Below are 18,798 nucleotides of genomic sequence, written 5' to 3'. Positions count from 1 at the left end.
AGTGACTTTGACAACAATCTGCCTTTCTGAAATGACAAGTATAATGAAAAATGAATAATATTTTGTTTGCCCGTAAAATATGCTCCTTTATAAGAGAGCAAGCAGAACTTTGGAAAGTTGCTATGCATATGATCTGTACACAAACGTGTACACACTCAGTATCCCATATATATGTATAATTTGCACATGCATCAGACTGTCAAAATGTGTTTGTCCTCTTACTCTCAAGTAGGTATGGTTATAGTAAGATAAAACCAGAACAAAATCCCCCAAACTCTCTCTCCTTTCCCCCCTTCTCTCTCAACATATGTAAGTATAGCTGGCTTCTTAGCTTTGTGTTAAGAGTTACAAGAGTCTGCCCCGGCTGAGGATCTGCCTCATTGTATGTACTGTGTAGCCTGTTAAAAGAGCATGCTAATGCAAAGTTATCATTCTATATTCTGTTTTTACTTTTAACCTATTTCATCATACTATGATTATGCATATTATGATATTATGACTATGATACCTATTATGATTATGCAATACAAAGCTTCAGAGTAATATCCTAGCATGACTGAGGCTAATTCACACTCTCAAGTCAGGAAATTAGAAAATTACAGCTCTAACAACAGTATTAATTTCCTATATTCTACACATACAGAAAAATCTCTACCTACAAGAAAATGCTATTTTTAAGAAATATCTTCAATTTTCCAACTCTTTCCGTAAGAAAACTGTGTCAGCCTACTTTAGGAATGTAGCGGGATTGCCATGTCCAGATTGGAAGGTGAAGGTTTTTCTGCTTTGTCCGTGCTGGTGACTGACACTGAGAATGAAGGACAACAGAAGGGAGAATGAGATAGAAGGCAAAATACAATTGCTGTTGGCCTTTTACCCAAAAATCCATGCCTCCCATTCTCTAACCTCTTTTTCTTTTCAAGCGCTGGCAGGAATATGTTATTTATAAACAAAATTTAGGCATATGGGAAATTGGGTTTGGTCCAACAATGCACATGTACCTTGAAGACTGTGGCTGGCCAGGGGTAGTGGTATTGTAGTTATATTGTACAATTCTAGTAATTGCTTGAAGAATACATGTGAGGAAGTGCTTTGTTTGAAGAAAGACATGGAACCAGGCTTTGGCAATTTACTGACAGGATGAAATTGTGAAAGCAGTGGTTTGTCTGTAGTAAAGCAGAGGTATTTTGTTGCTCTATTGATTGCCCCTTTTCTAGTTCAGTTTCTGTATTGGGAATATTGGGGGTAAATAGTAGCTACACACTGGTATGAGTGGATATATTATATTTACTTCTAGTGTATTTTATTGTCTGTACTGTGTATAATATACATGGATAATAGTAGAAGAGTAAAAAATACAACTGTGTATATACTGTAGTAGATACAGTGTTGTCTGTGCTGGGAGGAAGGAAGGAGGGTTATTTGATCTGTGTTTTAAGAGAAAACGATACTGTGAAGTTGTCTAACTTTGTAAGCTTTTCCTTTGAGGGAGATATGTGTGCAATCTGCATGTCTGGCTAGCTCTTTGATGATAAATTTGGACTCAGTTTTTAGACAACTACAAGAAGGTGCCAAAAGCATTGGCATCTGTTTTAGAAAATTGGCAGAGTTTCCTTGGCTGCGAATTTCTTTTTCCTGTCTCATTACTTTACTCCTATCAGCTTTTACCTGCATGAAGAAAGACCAAAAGAAAAAGGCAAGAAAACCCTTTAAAACTTAAGTAGCTATTACAACAACAGAGCCTGAACCACTCAGGGTGAGGATTCTATAATTTTCACTCTTTACACATACTAGGTGCAATCAAACAACTTGAAGCAATAACACAGGGGGAAATATGTTTTACATAACTTGACTTCCAAATAGCGATTATCCCTTCAAGGCTATTTGTTTTCCCAAGAATCCTGCTGATTATAGGCTGTATGTTAAACCTGTTTCAGATGATAACCTAGCTAAACCCTGGATTCTGTTACATTAACCAAATTATGGATGCTATGAATGAGCAGGAATTATGGGTTTCTTCTGCATGCAGAAATGTTGTCTTAAAGATACCAGTGCTGTGATACCAGGCACTAGTTACATGAGATCACAAAAGATGAGGTGAAACCCCAGTAGCTTAAGATCAGTAGCAGAAACCTTGTCGACTTCAGTGCAGCCAAGCTGTCACCTCTGGTATTTGCAAGTGAGTCTGCTAGTTAGCTGTGTGTGACCTAAGATCCTAAGAACTGCACTGTTTTTGTTTTATGGTGAACAGGTTCATGGTTGTTGAGTTTTTCATTCCCCCCCCCCCCCAAGATTTCATTTGACTGTTTTGAAAATATGAGGTAGAGTCATGTTCTGTTCTGAATTAGGTGACCAAATAAATGGGAGATACTGTTCTTAATCTATAATTCATCATCTAAGGAGATCTGAAACCATCTAAGCAGATCTGAAGTGTTGAGATCCTAGAAAGCTCTCAAGAATCTAGCCTCTGCCTTTTGTAATGATGTGTAGTCCCAAGGGGAATCACATTCATATTTCATGCTCATTGCTGCTGTCCTTGGGCTGGCAGAGACTAGATGTTTCTAGAAGAAATATCTCAGTTTTACTTGTAAACTGTTCATTTTGCTTGTAGGGTTGTCACTGAAAAGCAGCTTGGGTTCTTAGTCCAAGTATCAACAACCGTTACTGAGCCTAAATGAAAGATGCTCCTTGACTGGGTCTCCTTTTGTTGAGAGCCCAAATCCCTCTTTAACAGGGTTTCCTAAGCCCGTCATGCATTGAATTTATGATGTTTGAAGGAAATTATTTTGGAAAGAAACTCAGAGTGCTTACTAGTTTCTGGAAGCTGCAGCTCTCTCCAGCAGCTCTATCTTAGGTACAAGGTTTTTTTCCTAGTTACTCTTCATCTGCTCTCTCCCTCTTGTTGTTCCTACAGTGGAAACTGATTCCACCTTATCTCCAGCTCACACTGCCTCTGTAAAATAGATGAACCCACAGATGGGTAACGTTAAATTTGTGGTAGAGATAGAGCAAGCTTGGTTTACCAGGTTGCCATATACAGTAAACTTTTTTGCTGTATATGATTTTGATGGTATTTTAACATGAAGAAATAGCCATACTTTTTACACTCATAGCAGATGCATGGTGAGAGTGTAAATCTCGCTTCTGTGAGGCATCTAGTTAAGACTTTTTTTTTTTTTTTTCTTCTCCTAGTCCCTTGTGTCATAACATTTTATCAGCTGGCCATTCTCTTGTGTGACAAGTTAGAGAAACAACATGGAGGGAGGAACTAAAGAATTACTGATCTATTACTATTTGAGACAGCAGAACAGTAAAGAAATGGTTTACAAATGTTGTCTGGAAAAAAGGTCCAAATGAGAATCTGGTAATTGCTAGATTTCAATACATAGGCATTGTGTGAGGATCTAAAAAACATCATGGATTTTGTTACAAATATTGTGGGGTTTTATATATTTATGTGATCAGAGAAGATAAATAAATGGCATGTGAAACAACACTACACAAATAACAAATATTACAGCCTTTTACTGTAGACATTTCAAGGAATATGTTATATGTTTCATAAGTATATTGTTAATATAAACAAGGGCTTCGTTTATATTAACATGCTGTGTCAGTACTAAGATGCCTCTGTAGTTTTCACTTTCAATATTGACAATTTATGCCATTTGATTAAAATAATTTTGTGTTTCATAATAAGGAATGCTGGAAAAATCAAAAGCTTCTAAAGAGACATGTTACGTGTTTTATTCCTCACATTTTAAAACCCAGAAGGTGTTTCTTGCAGTCATTTAAGAATCCCTACTAGATTCACTTCCCACTGCAAATGCTATAGAACATCCATCTTGTGGTAGCGTCCCAGGTATAATGCATTAAAGTAGCTCTGCAGTAAGGAAGAAACCTTAAGGAGTCAAAGAATCATATTTCATGCCTTCTGCAGCACAAATGGCCTGCCAGGTGATTTAAGGACTTGGAACTGTATGGTTCAACTTGGTCAGGGTAGTAAGGTAAAACCCACGCTTCTGCACATTTGCTGGCATTTGCTGTCACTGACTTCATAAGTGGTATAGTAGGATATGGTTAATATTTTGTGACAAGTTGCGTATATACCTTTATTGCACCAGAATATCATTGGCTTCCCCAACAGTTTGGCTTGATAAAGTATTGAATAAATTGGTCTCCTACGCCACTTTGTCTGTTAGTGAAACTGATAACAGTATTTGTGTCCTTCATGGGTGAATTTATGAATTTGTAAGTTAAGCACGTAAACATTTTGAAATACTCCTGTGGGAGATACTAATATCTAAATGTATTGCTGGTCACCTTAGTGACTTTACCTCTCACCCAGCTTCTATGAGAGGTAGAGCCAAGGGACTAGAATAAGAAGGAAAAGCTGTTTGTGGCCAGGTATATGTACAGTAGTTAAAAGGTTCGTTCTACTTATTGAATTTTATTTCTTGGTTGAAATTTGTTTATGCTTACATTGTATAATAATTAGTAATATCTTGATACTAGGTAGTTATTGGGAGTGTACTCATAAAGGGATAAAATTGATAAGAGGCTGTTTCCTGGTGTGCATACAGACAATCCATTTGTGAGTGGTGCATTGAGATGACCCTCTTAGATGGGCATAAGAATCCTTGACTTGCATACTTTTTATAAATATCTGTGTCGTGGTTTAGTCCCAGCCAGCAACTAAGCACCACGCAGCCACTCGCTCACTCCCCCTACCCCGATGGGATGGGGGAGAGAATCGGAGGAGTAAGAGTGAGAAAACTCCTGGGTTGAGATAAGAACCGTTTAATAATTGAAATAAAGTAAAATAGTAATGATAATAATAACAATATACAAAGCAAGTGATGCACAATGCAATTGCTCACCACCCACTGACCGATACCCAGACAGTTCCTGAGCAGCCATCGCTCCCCCCAGCCAACCCCCCCCCCAATTTATATACTGAGCATGATGTCACATGGTATGGAATAGCCCTTTGGTCAGTTTGGATCAACTATTCTGGCTGTGCCCCCTCCCAGTTTCTTGTGCGCCTGGCAGAGCATGGGAAGCTGAAAAGTCCTTGACTAGCATGAGCAGTACTTAGCAACAACTAAACCATCAGTGTGTTATCAGCATTATTCTCATACTAAACCCAAACCACAGCACTATGCCTGCTACTAGGAAGAAAATTAACTCTATCCCAGCCGAAACCAGGACAATCTGGAACAGCGGGGAGGAAAACTTTCTGATACCCCAGTTTGTGGGGCATTGCCAGTATGTCAGTCTATTAGTTGTATGGTCTTTTGGTTTGTTACTCTGTTTTCTACAAATATAATATGTATTTCCATGTCCCTTTTAAGTATTATTGGAAGTTCCTCATTGGGTTGAATAATCTGCAGAGGTGTTCAGAGAGATTTTTTACAATCTTTTTAGAGCCACAAATACATACACAGGTCTAGATTGTAGAATGAAGTCATAATACTTTTTTTAAATTTTTTTTTTTTTTTAAGGGAAGTACACCTAAGCAGTTTGAGTACTGCCTTTCCCGACACTATTGGCACTCACCACCCGAGTGCTTAAGAAAGTGGTGGGTCTTCATTTTTGTTCATTCCAGCTACAAAGCAGACTTGAGGAAAGAGGTGGAAACTTTACACTCTTTCCCCAGAATCCATAAAGTGACATTTGATGCTTAGTGCACAATTTCCTCTCTGCCCCGCTTTTTTTTTTTTTCTTTTTTTTTCCTCTGGTCTCTTTCATCTGTCTGTTTCTTAAGACAGAATTACTAAGAAGAGAGTTTTGTGTCAGGAAGGTCAAGGTATTGAACTTTAAGGGGTATCGATTGCAATTGGATGGCAGCCCAGTAGGAGGATCTCTTAATGGGGTGGAATAAGAAACTACTTTTTAGTCTGCTTAAAGGTAATACTTTAAAATGTGTGCTCCAAGGGATCAGTCTTTGATTTAGAATATTTTGTCTCCTGCTTTTCTGAACATGCAGGCCTTAGATCTTTCTATGATTAAACTATTTTTAGCAGATGAGAATTCCTCTGAATTTGATTACAATTTCTTTTGCATTTAACCCTAACTCAGCTGAAGAGGGGTACAACTGAGGATTTTTCTTCCGTCAGCTTTTTGGTGTGTTTTCTGGATCTGTGTCACTTTCTCCTTTGTTCATCTTTATTTCATACTTCCTGATAGCTAGAAATTATCTCTGAAAGTTAGAAGCATGGAAATGGTCCTCATTCACTTGATTAGCCAGGCTGAGTAGCTGTTGAAGTAGGAACTCCTCAGTCACAGCAGAACTGACGGATAGAACAAAAAGTGGAACAGTTGGTTTCTTGAAAGGAAAAAAAAACAGAGAAGTTAGGTTCTGGAACACCTCTCGGATGGGAAGAGTGGCAGTGAAAAAAACCCAAACCAAACAAACCAAAAGTCTCTAACTCCTTTAATAATCAAACATTAAAAAATCATGATAGCACTACTGTAATTCCCATGCCTGGGCTTTAGTTGTCTGGCTTAGCAGCTGGGGTTGGCCTTGGTGGCCTAGAAGGTGTCATCCAGTCCAGTGGTCCTATGACTCATTCCAGTGAAATCACTGAAAATGTTGGCATTCACTGAATCTCCATGTTGTCAGCGAGAGGTAAGCAATGTACAGCATCTAGAAGCTGCTCTATTGAAAATAGTTATGGAGACTGAATGATAAAAACAAATGAAAAAATCTTCCAATTTCAGGCCTTGCAAACCACAGGGTGTGGGTTTGGTTTTTTTTTTCTGTCCAGAATTTAGAATAGTACAGGTGGGAGGGAGAGGGGAGAACCAAACCCTGAAGCTGTGACCTGCATATGTGTGTGAGTGTTAATACAATACTAAGATATCAGACATGAAATGGTGATTATCTTCTTAACATCTATTCATTTAAAGGAATACAAAATGCTGTAATTTGAGTGGCAGCTCTTATCCATGAAGCATTATTCTCTCTCTTAAGCTTTGATTAGATACATCATGTGCCGTTAGATTCCACTACATTACATTTAATTTCTCTTCCACAAAGTAATAATGCCGTACATTAAAGTTAAGCCTTAAAAACATTAAAGAGAAGATACTTTAACCTGCATTAAGAGTGTATTTAGCTAGCCATAAAGCTTTTCTCTCCCCTTAAGATAAATACTCAAACACTTGAACAGGCACAATGGTTATGCTAAAACAAATAGATTCGTATAATGAACTGCATCTTCCTTTTTTTTGATTGAATGCCAGGCTTGATACAATTATACTGTAAAGAAAGTCTCTTGCTACAGGAAAACACAGAAATTTTAAGCACACCCCTGTCATCTGACAATCCCCAGGAACCCTTTTGCTGCTCTTAAGTCTTTTTCTCTTTGGCCAACTGCCAAAATCCACTTTAATCCAAAATAGTTTAAAGACTTAGGGTTTGATCCAAAGTCCATTGAAGTCAGTGGAGATTTTCAGTGCCTTCAATGGGTTGAACAGGCTGTTGAAACAAGCTGAAGGCTGACATCTCATTTACTTCAGGGATTAACTGTTATCTTATTTATGTAGGTTAAGAGTAATTATAGGTAACATAGTGGGACAAACCCTGCAATCCTTAGATAATTCCTATTTAGGCTGAACTTCTGTTCAAGTCATGGATAAAGATGGAAATATTCTACTTTTTGCTTTAATTAGCAACAATAACCAAAGGCATAGATCTTTAATTTCTCATTAGCTATTGGTATGTTAGGCCAGGTAAGAAGCAGATATGGGGGAAATGTGTTCTGGTTTTAAGTTTTTGTCCCCAAGAAGCAGTGTTCAGAGGGTTATGGCATTCATTTCCTTGCCTAATAAGGTTTTATGCCACACCCTTAAGCACATTTCTGAAGTATCTTTACAAGTGTTCATAACAACAACAACAGTGGCCAATAGCCTAATTTTTCTTTCTTTCCTCCTTGAGGCAGTTGGTAGTCTTTGTTTCTTTTTCTTTAAATAATATTTATTTTCTTGCTTACCCAGTTTTCTCTTCTGCCAGTGGGTTGACACACTGAAACCAGTGTTGAGCCCTTGCTGAACTTTTGACAGCGGAGAAGGTAAGAAGAGGGTGCCTAATGGTCCTGGGCCAGGATGGACAGGAAGGGCTGTCCTTTATTTCCACTCCTGAAGTAGTGTTCTTTTCCCAAGTTCCCAACTCACTCCAGTGCTTCACCCCTTTCAGTCCCTCACTGTGAATGGAAAATTCACAGAACTATCTACTAAAAAAAAAAAAGAAAGAGAAGAAAACAAAAAAGGTCCAAAAAATATCCTGAAAACCTTCCCTTCCCTTCAAACAAGCTTGGGTTTTGACAACTTGCCATTTTGCGAAGAAGTTTAAAAACAAAACAAAACAAAAAGTTTGTACTGGAAAACTTCTGATCAGATTCTAGTTGAAATCCTAGTCTTTCCTAAATCATTCTTTCACCTACCCTACTAATGACAGTGTCCACCTTGACAGCCTTGGATTGATAATCTGACTAAACTATGCTGTCTGTCTACTGTAGCTTGTCAGCGAGTGAAATCAGGTGTATATGATTTTGTTATATTTTTTAAAAGTACATATTTTAACCTGTCCTACCAGTAGCTCAGTACCTTTCCAAAACCCCTCAGAGACTTGTCTATTATCGACTGATTCTATTCTTCCATTTAGAAACATCATCCTTTAATTGCACAGAAGTATCTGAAATGAGAAGAGTTGCTCAATTTGATGCTGACTTTCTGACTATAGCATACAAGAAAGTGTTCAACAGTTTCTCATAATTTAAAATATAACCTTTTAGTCTTTCATGTTTATTCATTCTCTGCTGTAGATGGTAACATCAATACCACTGTTCTTGTCACTAAAATCCATATCAAAGACATAAATTGTGAGTATACCACTAAAGGCAGCTTTCCAGGGGGATTCCTAATTGTATTTGCTTCTGAAACAGAGATGTAACAATGTTGATACGTGTATATGTACAATAAGAAAAAAATACGAAAAGGCTGCCATTTTTTAAACTGTAGCTCTTCATATTCAGTGGCCATGGTTAAAATGACATTTTCTGATCCTTATCAGCCAATGTTATTTACAGTACAGCCAGGCTAAAAAGGGCAAAGAAAAGGACAATCATTACTGTTATGACCACCACATATTTTTTAAATAAGGCCCCCGGCAAAAAGGTACAAGTTCTTGATAGGTAAAAGTATTTAACATTTTGTGAAGTGCTTTTACGTGGTGTCTACTGGTGACTTTGTGGTAGTTTTAGGCAAGTGTTTACTCCTTAGTGACTGCCACTGTTGCAGTAATGTCCATAGGAGAAAATGACTTTAACAAAAGCCAGTGTCAGTAGCAGCTGGGAAAATGTTGCTTAGATAGATAATGCATTATATCACCTGTACTGCATCATGACTGCTCACAATATTGTGCAATGCAGTGCTAGGGATGATTTGTGATTTGATGACTGCCATCAGTATAACTGTGGAAAGATACTCTGACCAAGAAACGGTCTCTATCCTCCTCAACAGTAGATTGTCCCCAAGAATTAGCCACTTTCAGTACTGGTGTTGTGGACATTCCAGATCAAATATGGAGTCTTGATTGTAATTTTTGAGGGCTACCAAGTTCCCTGAGAAAAAACCTCCATATAGTGTGGCTCTATGTAGTCCCACAGGCAGCTGTACTCTGAAGAGAATTATTGGCTAAAAGTTAGAGCTTACCAAGGTATTTTAGAATTTACTCTTGAAGTTCATATGGATTAGCCAAACACTTAACACTGATGTGATGAAGGAACTCAACATATCTGTGTTATTTTTTTAGTTTACTGTAACCAACCGAGCTAACCAGGCTACTCGAAGATTTAATAGCATTAAGCACGTGTTCAGCAATACACCTTGTTGGTGGCTGTATAGAAATATTTTACCAATTGCAGAAGTGCTGGTCTCTGAATGTACCCAATGCCTTGTATGGGTAATATTCCAGTGAAAGAAGATGTAGGTGATAGGATTTTGGCCAAGCTTAGACCTCTTCCTGAGCAACATAAACCAAACCATAACAGGTGATATTTGTTGTGCTCAGAGTAAATGTGTTTGACCAATATGGTGTGAGGCCATATATTACTTCGTTTTAAATTCATGCTTTGGCTTTGTATGTAGAGGAGGTATTAGGAGCAAGTACAGCCAAAATTTACCTGAGTAGACTGGTCAATATCAGCCAGTTGATACAGAACTGAATTGGAGTGGAGAAAGGAGGAATCATGTTTTCCCTGTCTTCTAGCATACTGAAGGAATCCTGTTTGGTGATGTTTGTTCAGCATATGTTCCTCAAGAGGAACATATGTGCCTCCAGAGAGCTCATTAGGGTACCTTATTATAGTACATGAAACAAACCTAAAAATTTTTTTAAAAAAAATATTGATGCTACTTTATTTCTACAGTGTCCATCAATGTGTTGCTGCTACAGTTTTAGGAAATTTTCCATTGTTGAACAGTTACCAGGATGACTCCTCTTATTTTGGGGAGTGGAAGTGTAGAGATGAAATTACCATTATCTGGTCTAACCTTACTCAAAGAAGTTTCTGTGACACTGGGGTAAAACCTGAGACTGCACGCTGCTGACAGAATTGTGCTGATGGGTACCAGAACGAGGAACACCAAAGCAGCCAACTCAAAGGAGGGCTTTTTAGAGTAGGAAGACTTGATTCTGGTGGAGACAAAACTGAAAAAAAACCAAACCCAAAAGCAAACCACCCTACTCTAATATAAACTCTTTCCTCTGGCTAGTACCATTTTATCTTGAAGAATGACAAAGAGAATTGTAAACCTAACCACAAAGTATACAGAGAGATTACTTCACACATCATTGAAGTATATCCTGTCTCTGGGGCAAAAACTAGCAATGGTTTAAGAGCATACAGTGATGCTCTACAGGAATTTCTTTTTGATACAGTTCCAGTTTCTAGATGTAATTTCCCACTATCAAGTTCAGTGATGGTGATGAAGCTAATGTTGCTGTTATTTTCAATGTGCCAGAAGGCTCTTTGATAATCCAAAATATTCTGGGGATCTTGACTGTATCTTAAAATTGTAGGAATCTCTCTTCAGTGAGAGTAATTTCTGTAGAGTTCAGTGGGGCTAGGTGGATATAGATAAACTATATTGGCCTATGACATCTGCGCCAGTACTGTAGCAGATTACTTTGCTTCTGTTTAGCTGCCCAGATAATTCAAATCGGCAAATGCTTAATTGGTGATGTTTTCTTTGCAGCAAGAGGGTGTTCCTAAGAGGGCTAAGTACTGATTCACTTCAGTTGTGAAAGAGATCAGCACAAAGTAATACAGCTGTGGTTTTGGCAGGGTTATAGATGTTGAACTGGGGAAGGTTATGGTGTTTGATGGGTTGTGGGTTAGAATGAAGGGTGAGAGTTCTCCAGGACCCAGCCTGCACTCGGTGTACAGTGATATGGGTAGTAAAAGACAAAAAGCTGTAAGAGAGGAAAATAAAAAAACCTGTCATGACCTGTAATAAAAAATGAATCCCACAGGAATTTTGGAGTATTCACTTAATAGATTCCATGTGTTGTAACTATGGCAAAACTTTTTGAGCCATGAGCTAGCATTCCTAAGTAATTCCCCAAATTGGACTAACTGGCAGGGATAATTTTTTTTAAGTCAACATAACTGTATTTATAATGTTTGACAAACTAACTGTAGTTTACTTCAGGCTGTTGTATCTGGTTTCTTATGGTATATTTCACCAGTTCACTTGATAGCTCTGTTGCGCAGAACTAGCCAAATCTAATTTACATACTGGAGGCTCTGTGGTCAACTGAAATTATGTCTTTGCCTTGTAATTCTGTGAACCTGGATTCACATGTGACGGGAGTTCGATAGAATAATGTGTTTGGTGGTCTCAATTACCAGCATGTCACCAGAAGAAATTTGTCTGTATTAGACAATCTACCCAGATTTGATGGAGTCCAGGCCAATTCGCATCCTCTGATCCAGAGAAGTCAAGTAGTGGAAGAAAATGGCATGAGTTCAAACTAGATTAGCTCTCCTTTGGGTATCTAATGTTCACAACTGGTGCTTGTATAGTACACACTGCAAGCTTCGTTGACCTTGACAATACTGTGAGGGTAATATTTTCATAAGAAAGGACAGTTGTTAAAATGGTTTATTATGCATATCACATAGAGTCTTTTTACATCTTCTAGATTTACTGAATGTCCATCTCTGTAGCTGCTTTGATTGTGTTTTCTAAGGTATTTACAGAGCAATATCCTGTCTGAGGCCAATGTAGATTTTTCTTAGTTCTGCATCAAGACATAATTGCTGTACACCAGGCAGTAGAAATAATTTACTTTCTTGAAGGTCTGTCAGTTATCTTTTTGGCTGATATTCTTCAATTTTCTCAGTGACAGTAGAGCTTGTACCCTGTACCAGTGACAGTACCCAGTGACCTTTTTACCAGTGACTGTAGACCCTGTAACCACGTACCCCTACTATCACCCTTCCTCTGAGAGTGTGTAGACATGGAATAGAAGAATCATAGAAAAATTTAGATTGGAGGGAATCTCTGGAGGTCATCTAGTCTTGCTTCCTGCTCAAGGTTGCTCAGCTTGTCCTGTTCGAAGTTGGATAAGGATATTCAGGCACTTACACAAGAATCTGGAAATCCTCAAAGGTGGGAAGCTGTCTGCTTCTCTGGGCAACTGTTCCAGTGCTTAGTTATACTTACTGTGAGGAAATTTTTTCTTATGCCCAATTGGAATTTCCCTTGTTGCTCTTTGTGACTATTGCTTTTTGTCCTTTCACTGTGCTTTCATTGAAGGAGTTTGCTTCTGTCCGTCAGCACACTTCTGGAAAGTTGCAACCAATTAGTTTCTGCTCTTTTTCTTTATCTCCTTGCTCCTCCTATTCTTTTGTAAACCAGTGCTACAGGGACGCTTAGTTAGTCTTTTAGGTTTGGCCTGAGACTTTTCTACTGTCAAATTTTCTTATGGAGGAGAAAAAATAGCAGGCTCAAAATTGCCTTGGTTTTTTCACTCTTTTCAAGGGACTCCTTTAGGTAAAGGATACAAAATTCCCTATGTTGTGCCTGTCGCCCATCAAAATTATTCAAGAGATGGAGGAGTGCACTACACAAGTGTTTTTAGGAAATCTTCAAAGCTGAATGAAACTGTGAGCCAAATCCCATCTGCTGGACAGCTCAATGTAAAGGAGGCAGCTGCACTTTGTTGGGATGAGAGGGAATGTGGAGCCAATATCTCTTCGGTACCAGTGCAAATCTTACACTAAATTTTGTGAAAGTCCTCCGCTTAAGAAAAGTTTTCAAAGTAACACAGAGACTGATTGGATGTTCTTTTATATATTCAGGGTAAATCTTGATTTATAATGCAATTAAAATGTTTTTGTATGTAAGTGTAATCATAAAAAAAACTGTAGAAAGTTGAGATATGTTTTTGAATACTCCTCTGTAAGCTAAGTGTCTTTTCGTCTATGTGATTGTTAATAGACACAGAATCATGTTATGAGATCAGCAGCACATTATCATGTGCAGAGATTCCATTAAATGCCCTAGAAGAAGTGCTCTCTTCTGCCAGGGTGTCACAGTTTAAGACTAAATGACAGTGTAGAGGCTAAGTGGATTTCAATACCAAGACACTTTGATCACAGATGCATGCAATTTTACAATTTACAGAACTTCCCTGGTTTTTTGGGGGAGAGATGCTGTAGTCCAGGAGAGAAGCTGGATGTGTCAGCATAGAGGCTCTTTACAGGCCTTCTCTGTCCTGAGGGAGAGAGGCCATGGCCTGGGGGCAAGGTTGGGCAGTTGAGTGTAGAGGTTCCAGCTGTCCTATGCGTAGTCCTCATGCAGGGCTATGGGGAATCCTGGGTTCTCCTCCTGCCCCAGAGGCTGGGGGTATGGTCCGGGTGCAAGGCTGTGGGGTTCCCTCCCCGGAGGCATTCTGGGGAGTTCTGGGGTTACAGTGGTACTCTTGGGTGTCCTTAGTCAGAGGATTGGGTAGAGAACACCTCACTGCTGAGTGGTCTGCATAAACTGTGCTCTCATTTTCTGAGTTACTGTCACCATTGGTGGCACTCACAGTGTGCCTGTTCCAGACGCTTCTGGACACTTTTGCACTTCTTGATGATCAACATGTTGTTTGCATAGTTTGGCTATCTATTTCCTTGAGCACGCCAAAACTGTTTGGTTGTTTGGGACAGGTGGGTGGTTGTATTTCACCTACTACTTTTACAGCAAAAAGTAGGTTAAAATTCACAGACATATGCTAAGAGCCATGCTAGCTGCTACATAAAGTTGCCACGTTCATTAGCTGACACAGTCCGTGTGTGGTCTCAGAACTCTGACATGGCTGTCCTTTTCTGTAGAATGATGAGGATACTTGTCCTAGTAATATTTCTTATATTAGTATTTCTACATGCAATGGAGTTGGCAAACATTTCTGACTTGTGTTGGGCAAAACTGATTCCGGTTTTTGATGAAAATGAGTGGACACCACCTGCTCACAAAATGCATGTTTTCTGGATCAGCTCTCATCTTAAGAATGTATCAAGAGGGCAAAGAATGCAAATAGTAACTGAAGTTGTATGAAAAAATAATGTAGTTAAAAGAAAGCAAAACCAAAAAACCACAGAAAACAAAAAACAAAACAAAACCCCCCACAACCAGCAAACACCCCAAAAAACAAACCCACTCCAAGGCCAAACTGGGAATGTTGAAAATTGCAGAAGAGCCCCCAAACAGAGAATGGAGCCCTGCAGTAGTGGCCTCGCTATAGTAAACTAAATCATCTGTACAAGCTGGTTCCAATAAACCATTCAACGTGATAAAGGGGTGCTATTATATTACAAAGCCCAGAAGGCTCTGGTACTTCCACTATCATGAACTGAATAGGTTAAAAGTATTTTAATGCAACTGGCATAGCTTTCTACAGTGAAAACAGAGCTACAGGCAGAAAAAAATCCCTTTATTAACGTATACAGTAGGTCACCAGGACAAATTAGAAGGAAGTAATCTGGTTTGTTCCGATCATTCAATACTGTGAAAACAGTTTAAGAAACTATGTAAAAGCAGCTGGGAAGCAAATAAGTTTTGTAAGAAGTCTTGTAATAAAAAGTTTCTCTTGAAAAATGAATTGCATGTTGTAGTTGGAGGGGGTCTCTCAAAATATTGGAGGGAAAGTTAGCCCAGAATCAGCCTCTGAAGGGAAAACTTCTTGCCACCTTGCCATTAATGTTTTATTCTTTCCTTCCTGGCTTTAGTACTAGTGGTGTGACAGAAGAGAGACACATTTGCCTGTGAACAATAAATCCCATTTTGAAACATCCGCTGTTCTTGGAGTTTTGTATTGCCTCTGTGGTCATCTGACATTCAGTAAAATAGGATAAAGACAAAACAAAGTCTGTGAGCCAAATGCCAGAATCCTTACTCAGGCTCCATTCCCTGCTTGTTGATGAAAAATGTGTGAGCATGGGCTGCAAGGGAGAGGAAATCACTGTGAATTTCAATTCCTCACTGTTTCCTCTTGAATCCTCTGGTCAGTAAGGTTTTGAAATCCCAGGAAGCTCAGGCATTAAAATTTGAAATGCATATTTTAGGGGATCTGAAGGCATCAAACAATCAGATGTGCATGATATAGCATTTGATGATAGCTCTGTGGCAGCATAGATCTACTGAATTGGCCTGATAGTGTTAGTGTATGGTGTATGCACAGGGGGACTGCTGGGCAAGGCAAGTTTCTTGGGAGCGTGGCTCCAGTGGATGGGGTGACATAGGTTCTTTGAATCAGGATCAGCAGGGGATGATTTGTCCCCTAGTCTACATGGGCAAAAATCCCAGTGGGCCAAAAACCTTGAACCCTTCATTGTTTTCTGTTGACAGTAATTTGTGCAAACTAGGGGGACTGGGAGAAGGGAGGAGTTGCATAGACAGTGTCTTAGCTGTATCAGGTGATCTGGGGGGTCAAGCTCCCCTTACCAGTAAAGTCGTCTGAATTTTTTGTGTGTCAGTTGTTGAGATCACAGGATGCTTAGAAGGAAAGACTGTGAAGGTGAGGGAAACACTCTGCTGAGTCAATGCTTTCCATGCAAAGGGGAGCCCTGAGTTTCTGCAGCTCTGCTGACACTGCAGCCACCTGTGTGGTGGTCTAGATTCTCAGGAGGTGTAAATAGGCACAACTCTTCCAAAAGCCCACCCCGCCTTTCCTGGCTACCTTGGTTGAAGATCTAGCCTTTAAACACAGTGAGGCTTTGTGGAGTACCTGTGGTTTGGGTCAGGTCTTCAGGAGATTAAAATCGGTACAGCTCAACACATCTCTAAGGTGTTGCTCCGACAGACATTTAGCACTCAGATTTTACTCTGATTCACAGTATCAGAGCCACAAATAGAGCCCTAAGTGCATCATTGTGGCAGTTATATATGCCCACATTCAGACATCACCGGCCTCCACCACAAATCTCCCAACGCAATCATGGCAATTAGTTATTTCATGATTAACATGAGAAAATATGACGTACTGAGAGCTATCTCCCCCACCCCTCCTTCCCACAAACCCTTGATCCTGCAGTATTTGAGAAAGAAAAACGAATTCAAATATTAAGTAAAACTTCTTGTCACAACAAATATGGAATAAAAAAATGATTTGAAATACTCAGTATCATTTATGATGTAATCTCCTGGCAATAGAAAGCTGGCAATGTGCTACAGTCATGCTTTCAATTACATTACTAAGTAATCACACATTAAAGTCTAATGGCAAATGATTCTTTATTCCCAGGGTGCCCTGTCCAATTGTTTTCTAAATTGGTTTCAGGAATAAGGATGCAAGCATGACTGCAAAAATATTATTTATGGTTTGGAAGTCATCTTTTGTATCCTTTTTTTTTTTCCCTGTGTGCTTTCTGGCAGATATTTCAGAATGCAGTTTATTATTTCTAGGTTCATGTTTTAGTTTGACAGTTAAGAAATGCTTAAACCTCATGATAAACTTGGTTGGATTGATAGATAGAGTTGTCAGATTTCCACTGCCACCAAATACGTTGCTTGTCCCGTGGGAAATTAATATTCTCTGAGGAAAGACCTGTGCTGGAATTCAGTATTCTTGCCTTTCTCATGCACTTGCATCTCCCCTTCTCAGTGCCTGCAGCAACTGGTATACAGTAAAAAGAATGTACAGGCTTTGTGTCTTGACAATACTAGAGTCTTCAAATATGACAAAATGTAGGACTTATGGTCCTTCTCTTTATAGAACCAAAAAAAAAAAAAAAACCCAAAGAAATTAAATGAACTCCCTGAAGAACGGAGAACCTTGAAGTACAAGATAATTCTTGAAGCTTTAGGAAGGTAAGAATTCAAATTGTGGGGGAAATTCATGCTAAAATTTTGAAGTTTGCCTTTATATTGCACTTTGCGTGTTGGAAAAAGTATATTTGTACAGCTGACACTTTCCTTTTTTCAATATTGCCGTGTTTAAACATCCTGCATGTCTTTAATCTCATCTTAGTGCTTACTGAACAGGGTTTATACATTCAACTGCATTTTCACATAGTGCAGAAAAATAAAACACTTCATAAAGTCTAATTAATCAAGACATCACACATTAAGTTCATCAAAAGGATACTGTAGCTCTGATGGTTACTTGAGTACTACTTGGGTGCCACTCAGGTACAAAGAAGGAAGAAATGCAAAGCAGGCTTGTGTGTAGAGTGTGTGCTATGAAAAGATCATGAAAAAAAAAATGGGGGTATAGTTGTACAGCTCTGCCCAGAACCAGCTGAAGCAGCCAACACCATGAGCAGCAGCCGTCTGTCCATTGGAGCATTCTGTGCTCTGTTCCTGAGCATAGAATTCAGGTTCTGAAAAATCTAGATACTTTAGACAGCCCAAATCTAAGTTTTCTGGTTTCCTATTGACATCACTCCTAATTATGGGGAACTTTTCCGTGGTCTGTGGTACCTTCAGAAAGACAAAACTTTATGCTGCTATTATTAATATTAATGTGTATATGTATGTAGAGAAAGAAATACACATTCAGAACTTACTTGTATTACACAGAAAGGTATTTAACAAAGACACAACTACTGTTGGCTTAGAATTTATGGAGCAAATTTACAAGGGCAATGTACATTTCTGTTGGCTCCTGCTGCTCCCAGGATTTCTCCCTCCTGTCCTTCTTGTACTCCCTGTGCTCTGTGGTTTGTTGCATGATGTGGAGATATTGTGAAACTGATTTTTTAGTTTCATTCTTTCTTTGCTTTCACGGCAAGTATGTCGTCTGGTGGAATAACACTGCTACCAGATACATAGACCCAGCAGGAGCCCAATGTGAGCACCGCCAAGCTGCCCCAGAGCCCAGTATGAGCCCTGCAAGGTTTGATGAATTCTAAATGTTAATTAAGTCAGATGGCTAGTTTTAGTTAAGACCATAAGTGGGTCTGATCCCTGTGAGATTTTGCTATAGTGAAAATGCAAGTACTAGAAATTACATTACCGTAATGACTTTTACAGGGTCTATACGCTGAGACTGATAACTGAGCTAGTGAAAGAGGTTGCGTGCTGTGTGGGAGGTGTATTATGAAGACAGCATTAGACCACAGTAAAGATAACGTTTAACATAGAAGTGGAATTCAGATTAGTGGTGGTGTGGTAGATGGATCTCGTTGTTTGATTTGACAACCTCAGTCTCTGCTTTGTACTGTAGCACTTGATATTGTTGTGGACATCAATGCAGACCACCTCTGAGTTTTGTGAAGGAAGCCACCATAACCAGTTTGGGGA

This window comes from Pelecanus crispus, chromosome 2, assembly GCF_030463565.1.
Source record: "Pelecanus crispus isolate bPelCri1 chromosome 2, bPelCri1.pri, whole genome shotgun sequence".
In the NCBI taxonomy this organism is placed as follows: domain Eukaryota; kingdom Metazoa; phylum Chordata; class Aves; order Pelecaniformes; family Pelecanidae; genus Pelecanus; species Pelecanus crispus.
Note: the sequence above shows the minus strand (reverse complement) of the source record.